The sequence below is a fragment of the Macrosteles quadrilineatus genome, unplaced genomic scaffold (assembly GCF_028750875.1).
Source record: "Macrosteles quadrilineatus isolate MER2022 unplaced genomic scaffold, UCM_ALF_1.0 Scaffold_2__2_contigs__length_208266976, whole genome shotgun sequence".
In the NCBI taxonomy this organism is placed as follows: Eukaryota; Metazoa; Arthropoda; class Insecta; order Hemiptera; family Cicadellidae; genus Macrosteles; species Macrosteles quadrilineatus.
Genome location: NW_026542595.1, coordinates 60,551,846 through 60,575,225, shown reverse-complemented (window position 1 = coordinate 60,575,225; position 23,380 = coordinate 60,551,846).

The following is a 23,380-nucleotide window of genomic DNA, read 5'->3' as shown; positions in this document are numbered from 1 at the left end:
CAAGTCCATGAAATCAATCATTACCAAACCACTGAAAACTCAATGGTGGCAACAACAACACAATAGTAACACACAGAAATTGATAATAATTTCCCCCGACATCAAAGTACGATACCAACGAGTGAAGACACCTGATAATATATCACGCGTGTAAACAAGGAACATAGCGGAAGCCATCGCCAATTACCACACAAGACCATGAAACCAATCATTACCAAACCATTGAAAACTCAATGGTGGCAACAACAACACTCTAGGAACACACAGAAATAGATAATAATATCCCCCGACATTGAAGTACGATACCAACGAGTGAAGTAACCTGATAATATTTCACGCGTGTAAACAAGGAACATAGCGGAAGCCATCGCCAATTAACTCACAAGTCCATGAAATTAATCATTACCAAACCACTGAAAACTCAATGGTGGCAACAACAACACAATAGTAACACACAGAAATAGATAATAATTTCCCCCGACATCAAAGTACGATACCAACGAGTGAAGAAACCTGATAATATATCACGCGTGTAAACAAGGAACATAGCGGAAGCCATCGTCAATTACCACACAAGACCATGAAATCAATCATTACCAAACCACTGAAAACTCAATGGTTGTGGTTGGTACGGTATGCGCTTGGTACCTTTAATAGGCTTAATATCTTCCGGTATTGGTTTTTTCATCTGTTCAACCGCTGAAGAGGTTATTTCTATTACATTAGTTTTACTCTTTGTAAATAAAGATACCAAGTCCTTAGCACAAACAATGTCTTTTCCTTGTAAAACCATTTTGTCGGCATTTCTTTTCACCGATCCCCCCCACCCCATCCATCACACCTTTGCCGTGACCCGGCTCAGAAAAGTTCCATGTGAACCCAACTAAATTTGTAAAGTATTTTGGAAGCAAATTTTGCATCAGGTAAAAGTTATATATGCAATTGCTGATTGGGAAATACATCTATATAAAATTGGTAAATGTATTTCCATTGGCTTCATTTGGAATAGTTTATGAGATTAGGTTCATTGTATTGCTATTATAAAGCTATGGATTTTAATTTTATGCCCATTTATCTCAACATATTTAACACCAGCCGTATATATTGTAGTTAGTATTGTTTGTTAGATGCATTGTAATTGAAAACTTGTAAGAATAATGTAATTAGCCATCTAAATTGTTTATTGTTGTTTTTAAAAGTTATTAAGTGACCCCGCACCGAAATTATATCCCTCATAACGGCACCAATACTACTCCCATGTTTATCATCTAATCGCCACCCTAAGTAGCACCAATCTGAAGGTATTATTGGCACTATGTATTGGTCCCTTGTTACCGGACTACTATTTGGTCCCTCTTATGGTATCAATCCGTCACCGTAATCGGTACCAATATGTTGGTATCTTTGGCACCGTGTAGTAGTCCCATGTCACGGGACTACAATACACACCCTTTTGTATGTTCTTAATGAACCTATATCAACCTATATGAATGAAATATATCATTTTCTTATTTCTCATATGTATTTACCTCTAACAGGTTCAGGGAAGTATTTAATTTTAAAGCTTCATGCTAATCAGCTTTACAGTCATTATTAATGAATCATGTACTTCAAATTTTTAATGAGTGTTTGCTTGTTGCAGCAGGAGGGGAGGAGCCAGCAATGCCGCTAAAAAGTGCAACGTTATTCTTCGAAGTAGGAAGCGGGACCCATCTCCTGTTTGATTGGTTAATTTGACTACAAGCCCTTAATATTATGTGAGATTGTAACAAAGCTCTTTTCAAATAATTCTTCCATAACGGAACCCTTTTAATAATTACAATAGATTTCTCTCATTAGTATTTCATTTTCATATTATATAATTTTCAATGTATCTTTTTTTATCATTTGCAGTCATGGATTTCCAAATTTTATTATTTTTCAATATCTAAGTATAGTAGTCAGTTAAGCCAACAATTTTCATGGGCCTTTTGCTATATGAAGGTACAAGTTCCTTTTGAGCCCATAATCAAAATGGAAGCAAGATACAGTTGGTGGTACATTGAATTGATTTTATTGAAAATAAATTACATAAAATCACATTGTAAACTGTGTGTAATCTGCGTTATGTATTATCAAATAACTGTTTTAAAATTAGTGCACATATATAGTATTATATATAGTATTAAAATTAAACTGTAAACTGTGTGTAATCTGCGTTATGTATTATCAAATAACTGTTTTAAAATTAGTGCACATATATAGTATTATATATAGTATTAAAATTAAACTGTAAACTGTGTGTAATCTGCGTTATGTATTATCAAATAACTGTTTTACAACAATGTAACTTTGTTATTTCACAAAATATTTGTAAAACATCCTGTGCTGTCTGGGATGCACAACCCACATCGATGTAATGTATTATAATGTAATGTATTGTAAGTGTTTCTTCAATTTACTGTTAAAACTGTAAACTGTGTGTAATCTGCGTTATGTATTATCAAATAACTGTTTTACAACAATGTAACTTTGTTATTTCACGTAAGCTTAGTTTTCAACATGACTAAATGGCATTGTGCCATTAATTTGCTTCATATTATGTTCATATTTCTATAGTGAAATGTTCAAATTAAATTTTTAATAAAACTTTTTTATATCATGTTACTTTATTAGCCTATTCACTACCCTGACTATATTCTATTAAAATTAGTGCACAGGTATGACCTTGAAAATTCTGAACTATACATGTTGCCTACCAAGGTCTTGTAATTTACATCACTTTAATATCAAAATATATCAAATTCTTACTAAAATATTTTGTATCAAGATGAACACCAGTTCATCACAGTTTATTTTGATTACAATTGTTTTATTATATATAAATATTTCTGTTAACTCACCTGAGTATCAGTACTATGCGCCAATTACCACACAAGACCATGAAATCAATCATTACCAAACCATTGAAAACTCAATGGTGGCAACAACAACACACTAGGAACACACAGATATAGATAATAATATCCCTCGACATCAAAGTATGTTACCAACGAGTGAAGTAACCTGATAATATTTCACGCGTGTAAACAAGGAACATAGCGGAAGCCATCGCCAATTACCACACAAGTCCATGAAATCAATCATTACCAAACCACTGAAAACTCAATGGTGGCAACAACAACACACTAGGAACACAAAAAAATAGATAGTAATAACTTCCGTCATCAAAGTACGATATCAACGAGTGAGGAAACCTGATAATATATCACGCGTGTAAACAAGGAACATAGCGGAAGCCATCGCCAATTACCACACAAGACCATGAAATCAATCATTACCAAACCATTGAAAACTCAATGGTGGCAACAACAACACACTAGGAACACACAGAAATAGATAATAAATTCCCCTGACATCAAAGTACGATACCAACGAGTGAAGAAACCTGATAATATATCACGCGTGTAAACAAGGAGCATAGCGGAAGCCATCGCCAATTAACACACAAGTCCATGAAATTAATCATTACCAAACCACTGAAAACTCAATGGTGGCAACAACAACACAATAGTAACACACAGAAATTGATAATAATATCCCCCGACATTAAAGTACGATACCAACGAGTGAAGACACCTGATAATATATCACGCGTGTAAACAAGGAACATAGCGGAAGCCATCGCCAATTACCACACAAGACCATGAAATCAATCATTACCAAACCATTGAAAACTCAATGGTGGCAACAACAACACACTAGGAACACACAGAAATAGATAAAAATATCCCCCGACATCAAAGTACGATACCAACGAGTGAAGAAACCTGATAATATATCACGCGTGTAAACAAGGAGCATAGCGGAAGCCATCGCCAATTACCACACAAGACCATGAAATCAATCATTACCAAACCATTGAAAACTCAATGGTGGCAACAACAACACACTAGGAACACACAGAAATAGATAATAATATCCCCCGACATCAAAGTACGATACCAACGAGTGAAGACACCTGATAATATATCACGCGTGTAAACAAGGAACATAGCGGAAGCCATCGCCAATTACCACACAAGACCATGAAATCAATCATTACCAAACCATTGAAAACTCAATGGTGGCAACAACAACACACTAGGAACACACAGAAATAGATAAAAATATCCCCCGACATCAAAGTACGATACCAACGAGTGAAGAAACCTGATAATATATCACGCGTGTAAACAAGGAGCATAGCGGAAGCCATCGCCATTAACACACAAGTCCATGAAATCAATCATTACCAAACCACTGAAAACTCAATGGTGGCAACAACAACACAATAGTAACACACAGAAATTGATAATAATTTCCCCCGACATCAAAGTACGATACCAACGAGTGAAGACACCTGATAATATATCACGCGTGTAAACAAGGAACATAGCGGAAGCCATCGCCAATTACCACACAAGACCATGAAACCAATCATTACCAAACCATTGAAAACTCAATGGTGGCAACAACAACACTCTAGGAACACACAGAAATAGATAATAATATCCCCCGACATTGAAGTACGATACCAACGAGTGAAGTAACCTGATAATATTTCACGCGTGTAAACAAGGAACATAGCGGAAGCCATCGCCAATTAACTCACAAGTCCATGAAATTAATGATTACCAAACCACTGAAAACTCAATGGTGGCAACAACAACACAATAGTAACACACAGAAATAGATAATAATTTCCCCCGACATCAAAGTACGATACCAACGAGTGAAGAAACCTGATAATATATCACGCGTGTAAACAAGGAACATAGCGGAAGCCATCGTCAATTACCACACAAGACCATGAAATCAATCATTACCAAACCACTGAAAACTCAATGGTTGTGGTTGGTACGGTATGCGCTTGGTACCTTTAATAGGCTTAATATCTTCCGGTATTGGTTTTTTCATCTGTTCAACCGCTGAAGAGGTTATTTCTATTACATTAGTTTTACTCTTTGTAAATAAAGATACCAAGTCCTTAGCACAAACAATGTCTTTTCCTTGTAAAACCATTTTGTCGGCATTTCTTTTCACGGATCCCCCCCACCCCATCCATCACACCTTTGCCGTGACCCGGCTCAGAAAAGTTCCATGTGAACCCAACTAAATTTGTAAAGTATTTTGGAAGCAAATTTTGCATCAGGTAAAAGTTATATCGGTTTCGGTACTGGGAGGAGGGGCTATCTGAAAAAAATGGACCATTTTCGTCTTAGGGAATTGTTCCCCAATACAATAATACTTACAGTATTGGATCAAGGTGTGCCCATACTCCGTGAGCCTGATGATCTAGATTATCTGAAACAGTGCAGAAGGTTTTGCACTGCATTTCTTCGTCTTTGAAATAGTAGATTGCGCCCGTGTGTAAGGAAATTTGGAGCTTTGAAGCGTCGAAATGCATAGACTGAATCTCAGTGGAACATTTCCCTATATAATTTTGGGAAAAGTCTACTTGAAAGAGTAGTTCCTACTTTTTCAAGCTTTCTTTTCATGACTGCAAGCACTTGGTTTGGTATTTCATAGAAAAAACGTGGGACTGGAAAATCACTATTTCCTAAAATAAATTTATTTATCAAGTCTGAAACTTTAGCAACTTTTTGCATTTTTACCACCCTCTTCACCACTTTTTCTACACCTTTGATGTTTTTCTTCATTGAAGTTGTTACCCATTCAAAGTACTCAGCCTCAACTTCTTCTGTAGGATGGAAACAAACAGATTTACTTTTACATTTGTCACACTTTGTCGTCATGCACTTTTCATTATTAGAGGAGCAAACAACCTCTTTTATCAGATCATGAGTCTTATCATGTGTCAATACTTTTGCTTTTTTGTAAGCGGTTGCTTAGAACTGGAAATTGTCATGTCCTTTTCTTTAGGTTTCGTAACCCAAAAGGGCCTACTCCGGCAAAATGTAGCAAACAATATCTTTAGTTTACTTTCTCTGATGAATCTTTGGTAAATATTTTTGAGGCTGTCTAAAAGCAATCTTCTTTGTTTCTTCACCTTTCCTTGTCTCACAAAATCCTTTTTTCCTGGTAGCATGTTGGATACCATGTCCATTTCAAAAAAGTTTACGATGGCTTTAGCATCTGTAACTCTAACTGTCTTGTAGACTTTCTTTGTAGGTGCTGAAAAAAAAAAAGATTTATCCATAGTCGTATTATGCTTGTAAGAAATAATGTTAGACATTTGGTTGGTTTTGTAGTCTATATTTTCTAATTATTTTGCTACCTATTACTTTATTCAAAATCTTTTTGTCATTGCTCCTATTCTTGACAGATCGTGCCTGCTCCTTCAACTGTTGCTCAAGAGCTAAGCCAACAAACAGTCGTTTTCTGACCACTGGTGAAACTTTCTCTGTGCCAATAATATTTTCCAGCTTCTTAGTCGGGGTAGGGGAAGCCGTTTTGTCCATTGTATATTTTTCCTTTTTTTCTCCATCTCCAACCTTTTTTTATACTTCAACAGTTTTCTTTTTAGTACCTAATTTTCCTCTGTTTTCTTCTTTAGTTCTCATTACATCTTTGACCTATCTCGTTTGACAGCTTTTCTTCCTTGTTTCTTCTGTCTAGACTCAGTTGTGGCTCTGTTGTTGCTGTGTTGTGACTGGAGACTTTCACTTTCTAAATTTTCAGGAGTATCATCTGTAAGTTTTTTTTTCATCTTCTTTCTTTTTCTTTTGGGCCGCCTTTTTTCCTCTACTTCTTTCTCATCTCATTCAATTCTCGTTGATTCATTTCACTTGCAAGTTTAATCTTCTTTTCCTGTTTCAATCTGTAATATCTTTCACGATCTCTTTTTTTTTGTTTTCAAGTTCTTCTTCTGTCATCCTTGCCTTTCGCCTCCGCTGTCTAGCCACCGCTAGACTCTTCTGCCTCTTATATTTTTCAACTTCATTTTTATCTTTCTTTGTCCCCTTTGCATTATTGACGAAACATCTAAATCTGAAAACAAAAGTATAGACTGGAAACTCTTCAACTGTATTAAAGAGTGTAAAAGAATTTTAACTACAATTTTGTAAATATTTATTTATTGTAGGCCTACAATAATCAACATGCAAATAAATTCTTAGGGTATTACAATATTAAGTTAGATAATTGTTTTATAATAATTTAAATATTTAATTTATTGTAGGCCTACAATAATCAACATTCAAATAAATTCTTAGGCTATTAAATATTAAGTTTCATAATTGTTTTATAATAATTTATATATTTAATCATAGTTAACACTTAATACTTTTATCATGCTTAAAAAAAATAGTTTAAAACCGTTACTGGTCTCTAGAAACAAATAATGTAAAAGAAAAACCATCAAATCTGCAGTAGGCTAACTATTTGTGCTTCATACAAATTTCTTTAACAATAATAATTTGGTTATTAAAAAAAAAAAATTACAAGTTAAATCATTATTATTATTAAAAAATATATAAAAGGTAGGTTTGGGAGGATATTTTATTTTATTACTGCAAATGCCTAACACATTTGCATTAACTTAAAAAAACCCAGAGGTTAAATTGTTACTTACTAAATTTTATAAAAAGAAAATAAATTATCTTTTGATTTTGGAAAGTAATCATGACAACAAATCTCTCTGAAGAAGTTATTTGGTCACGAAACATTCTCTTCGCTCACGTTTTTCTCTCCGATCACGTGAGCGGAGAGAAAATTTTAAGGCCTATTACTTTTGACGCGACTGTAACTGCAGCTTCAGCTGGCCTGAAAGTGAGGTTATACTGGCTGCTCGGTACTTTCAAACAATACCATTGTAATCTTCTATATATTAATTTGAAACTGTTTTTCTTTGTCATAGCTATTTTGAGAGAACGGCTGGGTGTAGAAACTCGGTAGAGGTGTCTAAAGAAAGGTCTTGGTCTGTAGATGAGCCATCAAAAGAGAAACATGGTGAATTTCCTTGGGGCTCTGCCCCCGTGGCCTTTAAATTCCCATCCCATGTTATTCTTATGGAGGAAAACAGGGTTTTTGTCACAGCTAATTTTGAGAGAACGGCTTGGCGTAGAAACTTGGTAGGGGTCTCTAAAGAAAGGTCTTGGTCTGTAGATGAGCCATCGAAAGAGGAAAGAGGTAAATTCCCTTGGGGCTCTGCCCCAGAAGCCTTTAAAGTTGCCTCTTCAGATTTGTTTACATTACGACCATCTATATATTAATAGGCAAGCATGTTTCTTTAAAACCTTTTTTCTCAGCTCGTGTGCATCGTGGGGTAAATCTACGCATACCGTTAGAAAGCTATTTTCCTGTAGGTGTGCAGAATCCCGTTATAAATTTAAATAGGCTCAAAGATAAGCACAAAAAATGAGTTTAAAAATTTGAAAAAAATTAACATGGATCTTATGCGTTGCCATGCTGGTGACGAAATAACAACGAAATATAAACAGAAAATCAAAACAAATAGAAGAAACTCCAATCACATGTTTTATTTACAGTGTAGAATTTCGGTAGCGTGTGGAGTGGAGTGTATTTATAAGTTAAGCGGAGTTTGATTCTTCAAATTAGAACACTGAGATACAATTAACAAATAGTTTTAATATTAACAAATAAACTTTCAATGATTTTACAGAACTTTAAAGAGAGATTACAAAAGAGAGAGGGATCTTCATCTTGATGTGTTTGTTTTCAACTAACAAAATTACTAATAAATTATTTCATTGTTAAATCACATATGTTGTTTTAAACATTAAAACAAATTAAAAACCAATGCCATCTGTATTTATTTTTAGTTGATAGAAAGCATTATTATAACAAAGTTAATTATGCTGAATATTACTGAACATACAGTGTGGGGTGAAAATAGAGAAGTGAGTAAGTTTACATTACATATTTTTGGTCGAGTTTCGACCACTGGACGACCTCTCGTATGCATAATTCTACACTACTTTTTAATGAAACAGCTGTTAATATTTAAATTGTGATTTATTGAATTTGTCAAAATGAAGTACAGTATTTGCAATGGGTTTTTCTGATTTTAAATTGGATTTTCTTCTGCATCGTGTCATGTTTTGCAATATAATGTTCTATTACCAAATCAGTGGAAAATTCTAATATCACAGTAACTTTTAAAATTATTTCTTATGGAGTTAACTTATATCTATTGTATGGGTTGGTTTCTGTATTTTTTACCACTTCTTGGAGAATGTACGTAGGTGATATTCTTTGGCATATTGCATCTGTAGACGAAACTTGGGTTGGTGTAATTATTACAATGGAAAAGAGCGAAAAATCTTGGACAATTTGATATAGGCTAAAAATAAAACTGAATTAACACTGTGCTACATTTCTTGAGCAATCATTTAAATAACCGATTTGCAAACAATGGAAACATAGAAAAAGTCTAGAACACAACCGAGTAAAAGAAATAGAAATAATGTTCTTTTTCAAGATCAACCTTTTGAAAAAAGATAAGATATTTACAAAAGATTTTGGTTATATCTAACTGTTGTGTAGATCGTGAGTATTTCCATAATCTTTAAGTCGCCTGTAATGCTTCGCAGTTGCTCTAATTCGAGTAACAGGTACACTAGTTATTGTTATTTGTAAATTTATTGAGTTATGATACGTGAGTGAAGGGGACAGCAATAAAGGTACGCACTAATTCTTACCTGAATTTCCGTTTTAACTCGGGAAATATATAATTTATCATCAAGTTTCGGCCGGCGTTCTGTACAATACACTCCACTATCACACAGTGCCGGTGCATGCTGGGATACGTTGATTGGCAGGCGATTTAGCGGCAAATTCAAAACATCGCGGCAAATTCGTCGTGAACTTGAAGACAGTTAAAACTTCATAAATATTTAAATACCCCCGCCGCAGCAAACCTGCAGACTAAGCGAATTTCCATTTGACTGGTTGGATTTACACTGAAATGTCTACTTAAAAATATAACATTTATTCTTGATTTAAATAGAATTAGTTTAAAAAGTACTTAGGTTTGCTGCATCAGGGAGGGTAAAACTGTTTTTTTTTTTTGTAAAATGTGAATAGTTAGTAAGAAATAAAAACATTTTCAAAATTTGATAAAAATATGTTCACAAACAAGCAAACTACAACAGTTTACTTATTCTCCAAAAGATTTTGGTTATATCTAACTGTTGTGTAGATCGTGAGTATTTCCATAATCTTTAAGTCGCCTGTAATGCTTCGCAGTTGCTCTAATTCGAGTAACAGGTACACTAGTTATTGTTATTTGTAAATTTATTGAGTTATGATACGTGAGTGAAGGGGACAGCAATAAAGGTACGCACTAATTCTTACCTGAATTTCCGTTTTAACTCGGGAAATATATAATTTATCATCAAGTTTCGGCCGGCGTTCTGTACAATACACTCCACTATCACACAGTGCCGGTGCATGCTGGGATACGTTGATTGGCAGGCGATTTAGCGGCAAATTCAAAACATCGCGGCAAATTCGTCGTGAACTTGAAGACAGTTAAAACTTCATAAATATTTAAATACCCCCGCCGCAGCAAACCTGCAGACTAAGCGAATTTCCATTTGACTGGTTGGATTTACACTGAAATGTCTACTTAAAAAGATAACATTTATTCTTGATTTAAATAGAATTAGTTTAAAAAGTACTTAGGTTTGCTGCATCAGGGAGGGTAAAACTGTTTTTTTTTTTTTTTGTAAAATGTGAATAGTTAGTAAGAAATAAAAACATTTTCAAAATTTGATAAAAATATGTTCACAAACAAGCAAACTACAACAGTTTACTTATTCTCCATAAGAATAACATGGGAATTTTAAATTTACAATTTTTTTGGAATTTCCTCCGTAACCATTAGGCGCATAATAACGCTTCAATATACTAAATTATTTGTTTTTTTAAGCTCTACAAAATGGTTTGGAAAGAAATTGCTAAATTTTATGTTTTTTTGGTCAAAAATGGGAAAAACCTATGTTTACCCCATAAAACCCCCCGTAAACCCCCGTTCCCATGGTCCGATCATGCTGGATCGCGAACTCGTTCGAATAAACGTACGTTTACACGTTTGTACCAAATTTCAGCAAAATCGGATCATTTTTGCTCGAGTTATAGTGCTGACGGACACATATAAATATATAAATATATAAATATATATATATATATATATGAATTTGAACGGATGGTGTTTTTGGCCTCTAGGGACCTCAAAACGAAAAAAAAATCGGTCCCGCGTCCAGGTCTTACCATGAGTACTACGGTAATAGCTTATTCCCTATATGGGAAATTCGCTAAAACGTGATGATATTGAGCTTTCCTCTTCAATTGATTAACAAATGGCATTCTTTTATCAATATATTGAATAATTGAATGTTCCTTTATTATTTTTTGACATAATTTTCATGAAAATTTTTAACTTTGAACTTAGAACCCTGAGACAGGAGACAGTGAGCGAAGGGCACATATGAGCTGGATGGGCGAAAATAAGGCACATATGATTTTTTTAAACATATTTATTTTTATTTTATAATTGTTTTGTACCACTTACCATGTTAATTATAATAAGTGGCATTATTATAATTTTTTTTGCAAAAATTGTATTTATATATCTTGTTTTTTTTATGAGACACTATATTTGCTTTGAATTTGAGAACGACCCAAAAGCTTCTTTTTGGCAGCAAACAAACTCTGGCAAAATGTCAATATCCTACAGAACATTCAAGTAAGCTCTAGTGTGACTGACAGTATAAATAAGCCTAAGAATAATTTAAGTTCATCCCAGACTAGGCCTAGGTCAGATGGTTTTGAGGTTAAAGCCTTACCTTCTACCAGTAGCGAAAACCAATCGACGTCTAGGCCCAAAAAAGAAACAAGTCGAAACAACGCTAGGCCAACCTCTAGTTCGACACAAGAGCTAAACAGATCTCAACTACAGAGTAATTCTGCAGCCTGTAATCCTACTGGTAACACTTTCTCAACTAGTAGGCTAAAAGATTTAGATTTAGGACAGTGCTCAGGAAAAGAATATTCGGGAGATTGTAGTGCGGAGTATCGACTAGTCGATATGTCTTGCATGAGAGAACTAATTAGTAGCCTAGTCTGTCCATTGTGTTTGTTAACAGCTAGCCTAAATGTGACTGTAACTGAAACTAATGGTTTGCATGTAATTGAAGGTGACAATTGCCCAGATTTAGATATATCCACTCATATTTGACGTAAATCGTAGGATTGTAAAGTCGTTCATGAGTGTCGGGGGAGGTTATAGTTCGCTTGAAAAACTCAGCCTAGTGATGAATATGGATGGTATGAGCAGCAGAACCTACTCTTTGCACTCTGCTGAAGTTTCAAAGTCTCTTGTCGGTATGGGTGAGGATAATATGGAAAAAGTCAGGGCTCGAGTGCGTCAAGTTTATAAGGAAACAGATTGTACCATTAGTGATGATTCGGTTATTGACATTGGTGTCAGCTTTGATGGTTCTTGGCACAACAATGGTACATCAACTATGGTGTTGGCAGTGTTATTGAGCTGCAAACTGGCCTAGTCATCGACTATTGTGTCCTGTCCAAGTATTGCCAGGTTTGTGCAGTTACAGCTACGGACTGGGTTCAGAGTCACCAGAATTCCATATTTGGTACCAAGGCCACAAGCCTGATTGTTTTAAAACTACAGTGGCTCTTCTCCAGCTATGGAAACTAAAGCAGCTGAAATACTTTGGAGAAGATCATTAGACTACAATCTGCGCTACCGAACAATGGTTTCCGATGGTGACTCTGCTGTCTTTTCCCACCTTCAAACATTGAACGTTTATGGGAATGACTATCCCATAACTAAAAAAGAATGTGTCAACCACATTGCAAAAAGGCTAGGCACAGGCCTGAGAAATGTAAAATCTTGCAAAATACTTCCAAGAACGCTATTCTTCGCAATCAAGGCAATGTAGAAAATATGAAAAAAGACATTTTGGCAACATTGCACCATTGTGTTTCGTCTGACAGTGTGCCAAGACACACAAAATGTCCTCAAGGAGAGCAGAGCTGGTGTTTTTACAACCGCGCGATCGCGAAAGGCGAAACTCCTGGCATCATATCCAGAACTTAGACTCTGCTATATCAACGCAGGTTTTGAAACACATTTTTCCAGTATACCAACGGCTCACTTCAAGAGCTCTCCTTGAAAGATGCCAGAAGGGAATGACGCAAAATGCAAATGAAAGTCTTCAATTGCATTTGGAAAAATTTCCAAAAACCCGAAACGTATCAAGAAGAATCGTAGAATGTGCTACTGCAGAGGCTACTCAGAGTACAATTATGGGAAAAGAATTCAAAGTGCCATGATGGAAGCTGCAGGAGTGTCCCCTGGAAGAGCTTCATTGAAGATTATAAGGGCAAGAGACAAGCGAAGAATTCTACAAGCAAAGAAAAGGCGTACCGCAAAATACGTGAAATACCGCCGTCTGATGAAAGTGAAAAAAATTGCAAAGGAAGAAAAACTTAAAGAAAAGGAAGGTGTTCTGTATGGAGCTGGACTTTTTAAAGTGATTTGATACAAATAAAACACCCTACTTTATTTATTATTCATGAATTTGAAGAGAGAACTACATATTTATAGTTTATGGCTATTTCCCGAAAGTTGCATTTTTCCATGTTTTCGCACAATGTTTGCAGGATAACTTTTTTGTTCGTAAACCTACCATGTTCATATTTGGTACTCTTATGCTTAGATATATAATGCACAAACTGTTGTGACGCATAGCGGCACGCTATATTTTTTATAGTGTGTGCAGTTCGCGAAGCCGGGCTGCATGTTCATCTCGTTGCCTGCCGCGACTGCATCAATGCTCTATCCCCACCTTTCCTAGTCTTGTCCTCCTTCTTCGACAACCGGCTTCTACACAGGAAACCTCTCCGTAAAATCCAGGACTTCTCTTCGATGTTTGGGATAAGTTATCATAGTTAGTAATATGTAGAAATTAAGTAGGGAAAATGTCTGGCTAAGTCAGGTAACTAGCGGGGAGCCCTTCTGGCTCACCCGACTATGGAAATGTAGGAATTGACAACTTAGCCGGTTGGTGGCACTCTGCCACCAACCGTTCGAAACATGAATACTAATCCACATGTTCCCAGAATGTAACTTAATAGTTTAAATCAATTCATACTTATTTCTCATTCAGTATTCAATTACATATCACTCATTTGCTCATCAATAATTAGTAAGTAATTACCCAAGTTCAGTTCATAGTGGAAGGATAGGTTTATATTTAAATAGTTAGTTCCATTAGTTCAAATCAAAGCTGGCTAGGCAAGTGTTCTGATCTGGGTAAAAGGTCTCCGTCCCTCTGGTCCCCAGCAATCTTCCTAATTCTATTGGTAGCAGATTCAGCACGCTGAAATTAAGTTTGGTCCAGACACACCCTTTCCTAACCTATTAGCATTACCCTGTTTATTCCCTCCTGATTACCCGAATTTCCCTCCTCCATCCCATACCTTAACCCCGCACCCCCTCACCAAACGGCCCCCCGCTACATATGGTAGCAGAGCGTGGTTTTCTTTCGTCGTAAGGGGGGTGGTTGTGACGCATAGCGGCACGCTATATTTTTTATAGTGTGTGCAGTTCGCGAAGCCGGGCTGCATGTTCATCTCGTTGCCTGCCGCGACTGCATCAATGCTCTATCCCCACCTTTCCTAGTCTTGTCCTCCTTCTTCGACAACCGGCTTCTACACAGGAAACCTCTCCGTAAAATCCAGGACTTCTCTTCGATGTTTGGGATAAGTTATCATAGTTAGACACACCCTTTCCTAACCTATTAGCATTACCCTGTTTATTCCCTCCTGATTACCCGAATTTCCCTCCTCCATCCCATACCTTAACCCCGCACCCCCTCACCAAACGGCCCCCCGCTACACTGTAGCATGTAAAAAGCTGTATATTAAACATTTTATTTGTCATTTTTCAAAAAACAAAATTTTGAATTTTAATTTTTAACACATTAAGATTATATTATTTTTTAACAATAATACTACAGTTTGTAGCCTTAGTAACAAGCTTTCAAACAAAAAAAAAATTATCAAAATATATTCAGATTAACAAAGGTTATGTAGTAGGTTTATGTTAAAAAACAAAACATTTAAGATTTTTCATCGCGATCCCCCCCAAAGGGGGGGGGAGAAGGGGTGGATCAGAATATTCACATATTTTGTTTTCCTTTGGTCTTACATAACTTATATATACTAGGTGTACAATGCAGTTGTCTGCTTGCAATATTGAGCGGAGCCAGCATATTCAATATCAATGATTTTTTTGCATTTTAAATAGAATGCCTATTTGCAGAGGTATCCAAAGTCAATCATAAGTCAGGATTAAGTGAATGAATCGTCTACTTGCAGGAACCGTATTCTATGTTTCATCTGGTTCTCATAAATGAAATGTCTACTTGCAGTATCCAATGCCAATGATATATTTGGTTCGCATAAATGGAATGCCTATTTACAGATTCTAAAGTCAATAGTACGTATGGTTCACGTAGACGGATTGTTTACTTGTAGTATCCAAACCCAATGGTACATGTAAATGAATAGTCTACTTGCAGTATCCTCAATAAATCAATGGTCCATTTATTTTGTTCACATAAATAAAATGCCTAATTGCAGTATCCGAAGTCAATGGTAGGCTTAGGCCTACTTCTGCTTCACTTATATGGGATGTCTATGTGCAGTATTCAAAGTCAATGATACGTCGGGTTCAAGTCAACGAATTGTGTTATATTTGGTTCACATTAGTGGAATTCCTATTTGTAGACTGCAAATAGGAATTGAACATGTTCCAATCAGATAGATATTCAAAGTCTACATTAATTGCACGTCTTGCTCACATAAAATGCTGTAAGTTATTTACAGATTCCAAACGCAATATGGTGCATCAGCCTAATTCCGGCAACCCTTATTATTGGTTTAAGTCCTGTGGTCCGAATATTACCATTTCAGATTTATACCTTCCCATATGGTTGGTTACATGACTGTGCCAAATTTCCTGCAGATCGCTTAAGCCTGTCATGTGGAGCCTGACCTGTATTAGTAAAACAAAGGCAGTGAGTGTAGTATAAGAGCTTCGCTTCACTCCGCTCAATAATTTCGATACTGCAAATGAATCATGGTAGGCCTAAGCAATACCTGTATTATTAAAAGGCAATAACGATTATTATTATATTATTATTACCCATTGTATGTAGAATTTGCTTTTCTTTATTTTTTTTTCAATGTCTTCTTTCTTCATTATTAAAAAAAGAATCATTTATTTGTACAGAAGACTTATTTGCATTGAACATTCATAAAACTCACCAATTCAATTACCTCAATAACTGTTTACCAGTATTATTGTTGTGAGGGATTGGGGTTAGCCTCACTTAGTATAGGCCTATAACTTAGGTCTAGTTTTATTTTAGCAGTTAAAAGTAAGAAATTGTCGTCAACCACTTTCAAAATTTCCCTATTGTGCAATAAAATTTATCAATACAACTATTTTATTGTCTAAGTTACACCATTTAGTCTTAAACCTTACCTGTAAACCACGTGGTTGTGATTTTATTTCGTAAAACGATTTTGTATTTTTAGCTACAAGAACATTTTTTACAAAGTTTCTTGCAAATCAAGGGCGGTGTGATTTTTGTTGGTATAATTATGTTGTAGTGTTTTTTTAATGACCTCGTTTTATCTTCTCCTTCTCCAAGCAACATAAACTTAGGCCTAATTAGTTAACTATTCATTGTTGTTAAAAAGAACAGAACCATTTTACAATTAAATATAAACGGCATGGAGTTTAATCACTCAATATAGAACTGATTGTTAATCATTTCGTATTACATACAATATACTATAATATGCTCTTTAGTATTATCCAATTTTTTCTTTTGTACTGTATTTATCATGTGGTAGATTTGTTGACTAATGTTGAGGCTCTTGTTTACTTTTTAGTGTTTACTCGCAAATAATGACATGGCGACCAATTAACCCATAAGGCCCATGTTAAATTTCCAAAAGTTTGCATTCATGCAGGGAAAAGTCCTATGGTCCGATTTGTACCGTTTCAGATTTATACCTTCCCATGGTTGGTTACTATGACTGTGTTAAATTTCATGCAGATCGCTTCAGCCGTTCAGAAGGAGTATTTGTAATAAAAAAGCAGGAGTGTAGTATAAGAGCTTCGCTCGCTTCGCTCGCTCCGCTCAATAAAATTATAAGAATATAAGTGAGTTTAGCTTAGTTTGAATTTTGGGTAAATGGCCCCCTTCACATGTTCTCTTACAAAATTCAATTCACACAAGAGATCAAGCTTTAACTATGTCCACGCGTTGATCCGTCGTTAAGCGATTCATGACTACAAATGTGAGGTGAAGTGGGGTAAGTGTACGCACGGGGAAAATGGAAGCGTTGACTATAAATAAGCCATAAATGAAAAAAAAAATTAATCTTTTTATGTGATCTTGCAGATTCTGAAGTCAGAAATCTGACATTAGTTTATTAATTAATTTATACATGAAAATTAACGTTTAAAACACCTTTGCATTTCTACTTACTAAGTACCGCCTTCAAATAATGAAAAAGCATATAAAATCAAAAACTTGGTACACTGAAACAGTTTTGTAAGAGGAATCCAAAAATGTGGTTTATGTACCTCTAAAATGATTTGTAAAAAAAGGGGGGGCGTACACTTTCCCCGGGCCACAATTGGACAGTATTTTAAACTGTTGAAGACCACATTGGACGACTTGGAATTGCGAAACAAGCCAAGCCAAATTTTTAACATTGACGAGACAAATTTTTGTCTAGTCCCATCGAAAACTAAAGTAGTTGGCGAAGTAAACCGCCCTTCTTCTAGGATAAGGCCGGGAAGAGAAAATGTGACTGTTTTACTTGGCGGCAATGCGGCAGGACAAAAGCTTCCACCTCTCATAGTCTTCAAGGGCAAATCAGTGTGGGACTCATGATTAGCTCCAGAAAGTGAAGCATTCCCAGGGACTTCTTCCAAAAATGGTTGGATGGAAACCAAAATTTTTGCCAACTACTTTAAGAATGTGTTTTAAAGAACTGCGGAGAAGAGAGGCCAGTAATACTTCTGTATGATGGACACACGACCTATGTAGATATAAGTGTGGTTTAATTGGCAATGGCTGACAATGTTATGATACTGAAACTACCTGCACACACCAGTTATTTGTTACAGCAAATGGGTCTTGCCGTGTTTTAAAAGGTTTAAAAACCAAATGGGATGCTAAACTTGTTGCTTGGCAACGTACACACATGTTGGCGAGAAAATTCTTTAACGAATATTCTCTGTTCTAATAGGTGAAGTGTGGAGTAGTACACCAGCAACAGTCCAGCAAAGTGGGTTTAAAAAAGCAGGTATATACCCATATTATTGTAATGTGGTGCCAAAGGAGAAATACGATCCTGAAGTTTTACGTAGATATGAATTACAAGAAGCCGAAGCTAAAGGCCTTCCAGAAAATCACGCCAACTCCACTGATACTAGCATTCCTGAACCCACCATAGTACAACATGTGATGCCAGTTGCATCTTGTTCATACACACCCAAACTACTCAGTTCTTTACCTGGCCCTTCTACACAGGTACAATCTACGTCTATTGCAAATCAGTGTGTAACACCAAAACAATGGAGGTCAAATCAAAGTGTCTCGCCTTCTTGGTCAGCAGTCTCTGACCTTAGGTCTCCGAGGAGCACTACTTTATTTGAAGAAGTTTTATTACAAACCGTCAAGCAAAATGCAGTTGAAGTTGTGAAGAGGAAGAAAGTGTCAACTTCTGAAGCTGAAGTAATTACAAGTGAGGAAGTGGCAATGCGGCCAAAGGAAATGAAATAAACGGTATCAGCATTCCGACACATACTTTCAGCAAAGGCCTTTTTCACTCGTGTTACACATTATATTTTTCCTACAGTCACTATAAAGCATATAAATAATTAGTCTTTCAAACACTATACAACACGTTTTTAGGTTCAGCTGGCAACACAAATGGTGCCCTAGAAAAAGTAGTACCCGCGGTCCGTATCACTCCGCTATTTTTTCTCGGCAAGAAATGTGCTCAGCGTTTTGAGAATATAGTTCCGTATGTTTGTGTAATTTGAAGTGGTTTCCACGCCTAAAAAAATGCTTTAAAGGCATTTTCTTGTTTATTAAGATCGTAGGAATGTTTTAAAAACGTTCAAAAGAAAAGTCCAGAAAGTTCAGAAATGCCGAAACAACACGAAATGACAGGTTAAATCGTAGTTATAATAGTCAATCAGCTGCTCATAGTATTATTATCTTTAAGTGTTGCCAACCTATTTCCAAGCGTACATGGATTTCGTGCATAATAGAACCACGCTGTTTTGTGTTGTTTCGTTGGAATCCTGATGTGCGGCAAAGTATAAACCGTACGACAAAGTATAAACCGTACGGCAAAGTATAAATATGCAGCAATTAGCAGCTTTCTGTACTATAAACAGTACAAGGCAGCCAACTTTGTCGGGCGACTGTAGGAAAAATAATTTACAACTTAAATCCAAACGTATTGTTACCTGCATTGAATCATACTTTCACAAAAAATATACAAGCACACAATTTGAGCTTTGTTCAATCTTTGTGTTCAGTTAAGTTATGTAGTTTTATGTTATATTTTATGACCCGACAGTATAATCCTATACTCTAATACGAGCAATGTTTATTGTATGTATGTATGCTTGCTTGCTTGCAGAAAGATCTCGAAAACGGCTTCGACGATTTTCTTCAAATCTTGTAAATAGTTATTTTTTGGCCTAAAAACGAGTTTCATGCAGTTAAAACTGCCAACAAAAATCTAATTACGTAGAAAAACGAAACTGAAAGTCACATTTTTTTAACATTAGTCTTATGGGTCGCTAAGCAACCATGTTGGTTGAATTAAATAACAAGGAAAAAGTAAACAAAAGACTTGAAGTTGTAGCATGTGTTCATAATAAGCCAACTACCCACAGTATACTAGCAAAATACAAATACAGTACAAAAGGGAAAGCATCACTTGTTACTATTGAGCAATGATTATACTGAAGATTGCTCAATACATTGAAGGCATAGAAAAGGCAAGCAGTACGAAGTGCGGGATCTGTTTATGACGATTAGATTAAGGTTATCTGCAATCCTAAAATGCTATAGGAAGGGAAGGAAACAGGTCTGCGACGTAGGAAGTGGTGAAGGAAGTAGTAAAGGAAAGTTGTCCGGAGTGTTGGATCTGTTTATGACAATTATATTAAGGTACTTGCAATCATAAAATGCTAAGGGAAGGGAGGGAAACAGGTCCGTGACGTTGGAAGGGGTGAAGGAAGTAGTCAAGGCGAGCTGTCTGGAATGTGGGAACTGTTTATAACGATTGGATTAAGGTATTTGCAATCCTAAAATGCTATGGGAAGGGAAGAAAACATGTCCGCGAAGTAGGAAGTGGTGAAGGAAGTAGTCAAGGCGAGCAGTCCGGAGTGTGGGAACTGTTTATGACGATAAGATTAGGGTATCTGCAAACCTAAAATGCTATGGGAAGGGAGGGAAACAGGTCCGTGACGTAGGAAGTGATGATGGAAGTAGTAAAATCAATAGGATGATGCAATCATGTAAAAATTGGAATTAAATTAATTACTACTTAAATTACCAATTTCATGTATTGCATTAGGTACCTATTTAATAAACTTTTTTTTTATCCTACAGTCAGAAGTCTGTATTTGGTGTAGGCCTAGTGCTTTCCGTACATCCCTTTTTAATTAGGGCTTAACACTTTCGAATCTCTTGTTGGCTGTGAGCCGAGATTGGCCGTTTTGCAACCGTTAGACATTGTGGGAAAAAAATAAAATATTTTATTTTTATTGTTATTATAGTAGTAGGCTAAAATTTGGAGTTAAAATACGGGTAGGCTTAATGATTTGCATAATAAATTAAACCTAGGGCATGGTGGCGGAGCCCTTAAGTGATAGGTGAAAGGGTTAATAATCTTAGTTTTTAGAAACCAAAGGGAATACTTTGTTTCTGAAATTTTTATCATATTGAAATTGAAAGAAAACGGAAGAAAAACAGTGGACGATATTCAGACCGTCATTTAAGACGACTTGCTCGTGATAAAGAAAATATATTTTTAAATGTTGGCAAAGACGAGGATACAGATTCTGATGCCAGCGAGAGTTCAAGGCCTGGTATAAGTGAATCGCTATATAGGCCTAATGAAGATAACTTTGAAAGTCATGAAGACCCATTATCTCTACCCCAATCTGTAGACGATACGAATGTGTGTAGGCTCGTAGGTGAATTATCAAATACATCTTCTGACGTTTCCAATACCTCAACTTATAATTCGTCAAATTTGAGCATGTCTGATGATGATAGTGCTCCAGCTATACGTATCACCCCGAGTCCACGTGAAAGCCCGTCATCAAATTTTAGGGGAGACTTAGTGCAGTGGGCTGTAAATGTTAACACTCCAAACAATGCTCTTTCAGCACTTTTGGTAATGGTAAATAAACATACTGAATTCAAATTTCCAGTAGATTCTAGGACATTGTTAAAAACACCACGGCAGATCAAAATACACCAGTTGCCATCAGATAATGGTTTATATTATCACTTTGGCCTGGATGGAGTCTTGAATATGATTTGTCACGACTATGTTTATTTTCATATCACAACCTATGTGATAAACTTATTAGTGAATATTGACGGATTGCCAATTTCCAAATCGTCGAATAGCCGCTTCTGGCCCATCATTTGTCCAGAAACAAAATTAAAACAAGTTCACATAATGGGTTGCTACTTTGGAACTGAGAAGCCTAAAAATGCCAACAATTTTTTGGACAAAGTTTTTTGTACAAGAATTGATACATTTTATTGAAAATGGGTTTTCGTATGCTAATCTTTCATACCAGGTGTTAAATATTTAGTAATTCAACTAAGGACATTTAATAAAATATTTATTTAATAACATATGAACTATATACAGTCAAATATAAACAATTAATCAAGTAGTATTAACATTCAAGTCAAGTTTTTAGTTCAGTTATTGAAAGGATACAACAGCTGATATGATGACATCACTGTCCAAAGTTCACTACAGCACTTCGTACTAGTCAGTTCAGTTTAGACTCACCTCTCTCACAGTACACAGTGCTTACCTTTTGGTTTAGTTCATATTAAATATTTTAATCTCTCTTTCTCTCTTACCGCTCCAAGTGCATTATTTCATCATTTCTCATTTAAATATGGATTCCAAATTTATAGTACCAAGTGTCAAGCTAGGATCCAAGAAGATATTTTTATTTAAAGTAGATGTGTTGTAAATTTTCGTGTACAGTCCAGAATATTCATGAGTAGTGAATTGCTTTCTTTTTATTAATGAAGAAGAGTTTTAATTTAAATCAGTGAAGAATTACATACTACACAACAATAGTCATTTCTCAACATCATCTTTCATCTGTGGTCCTTCGATTCTCGTCACTCTGGCCAGAGCCATCGCTTCTCTGCTCATCTTGTTCCTGTTCTACCAAAACCCTAATGGATCTTCAGTTTTAGGATCTAAAGGTATTTCTCACAATTTTACCTCTTAATACCATATTTAACATGGTCCTTCGAGCCGGATGTTTCCCAGCCTATGGAAAATAATCTACTGTGACTATTAAGTTTTGTATTTATTTGAACTGAATAAATTAATTGAATAAATCTGTCATCAACATTAAGTATCATTAACAAGAGGATTAAATATTTTTGATCACATTATTATCAATTTATTAAATTGTTGCAGTAATTTGTGAAATAACACATAAAGTTTTGTTGTCCCAGACAGAAAATTTTGTTCTCAGACTGTACTGTCTACAACTCCTGTATTTTCATGCATAGTTTGTCTATTCTCTATTGTGCATTATCGGGCTGCATCCTGTCTGCCCCCCTCTCTCCCCCCTGTAATGTGAAACAAGTTTCTCTCTTGTTGCTGAATATTCAGAAAATCATGGAAGTCATACCAACTTCACAGCTGATCAACACTAGCGCTGCTGATGGATAGAAATGAAAACTAAAATGTCATTATGCAAGACTTTGTTTATGTTTTCATAACCTCAATTGTTTGCTTACACTTTAAATTAAAGTGACAGAAGAATGTTTATTAATACGGATTGAACATTTAATTACAGTTTGTGTTTGAAATAACATGTTTTATTGAATTTCAAATTTATTATCTGGAAATAATTGCAGGTAGATATTTTCTGGGACTTAAACTTTTTATAGGCCTATACTATGGCTGAATATTTCTCTTTGATTTCAAGTTGACTAATATTAATATTTAATACAATGAATCCTGATGGCTGTCTTTAAATAAGTTTTGCTCATTATAAACTTATTTTAATCTGCATTTA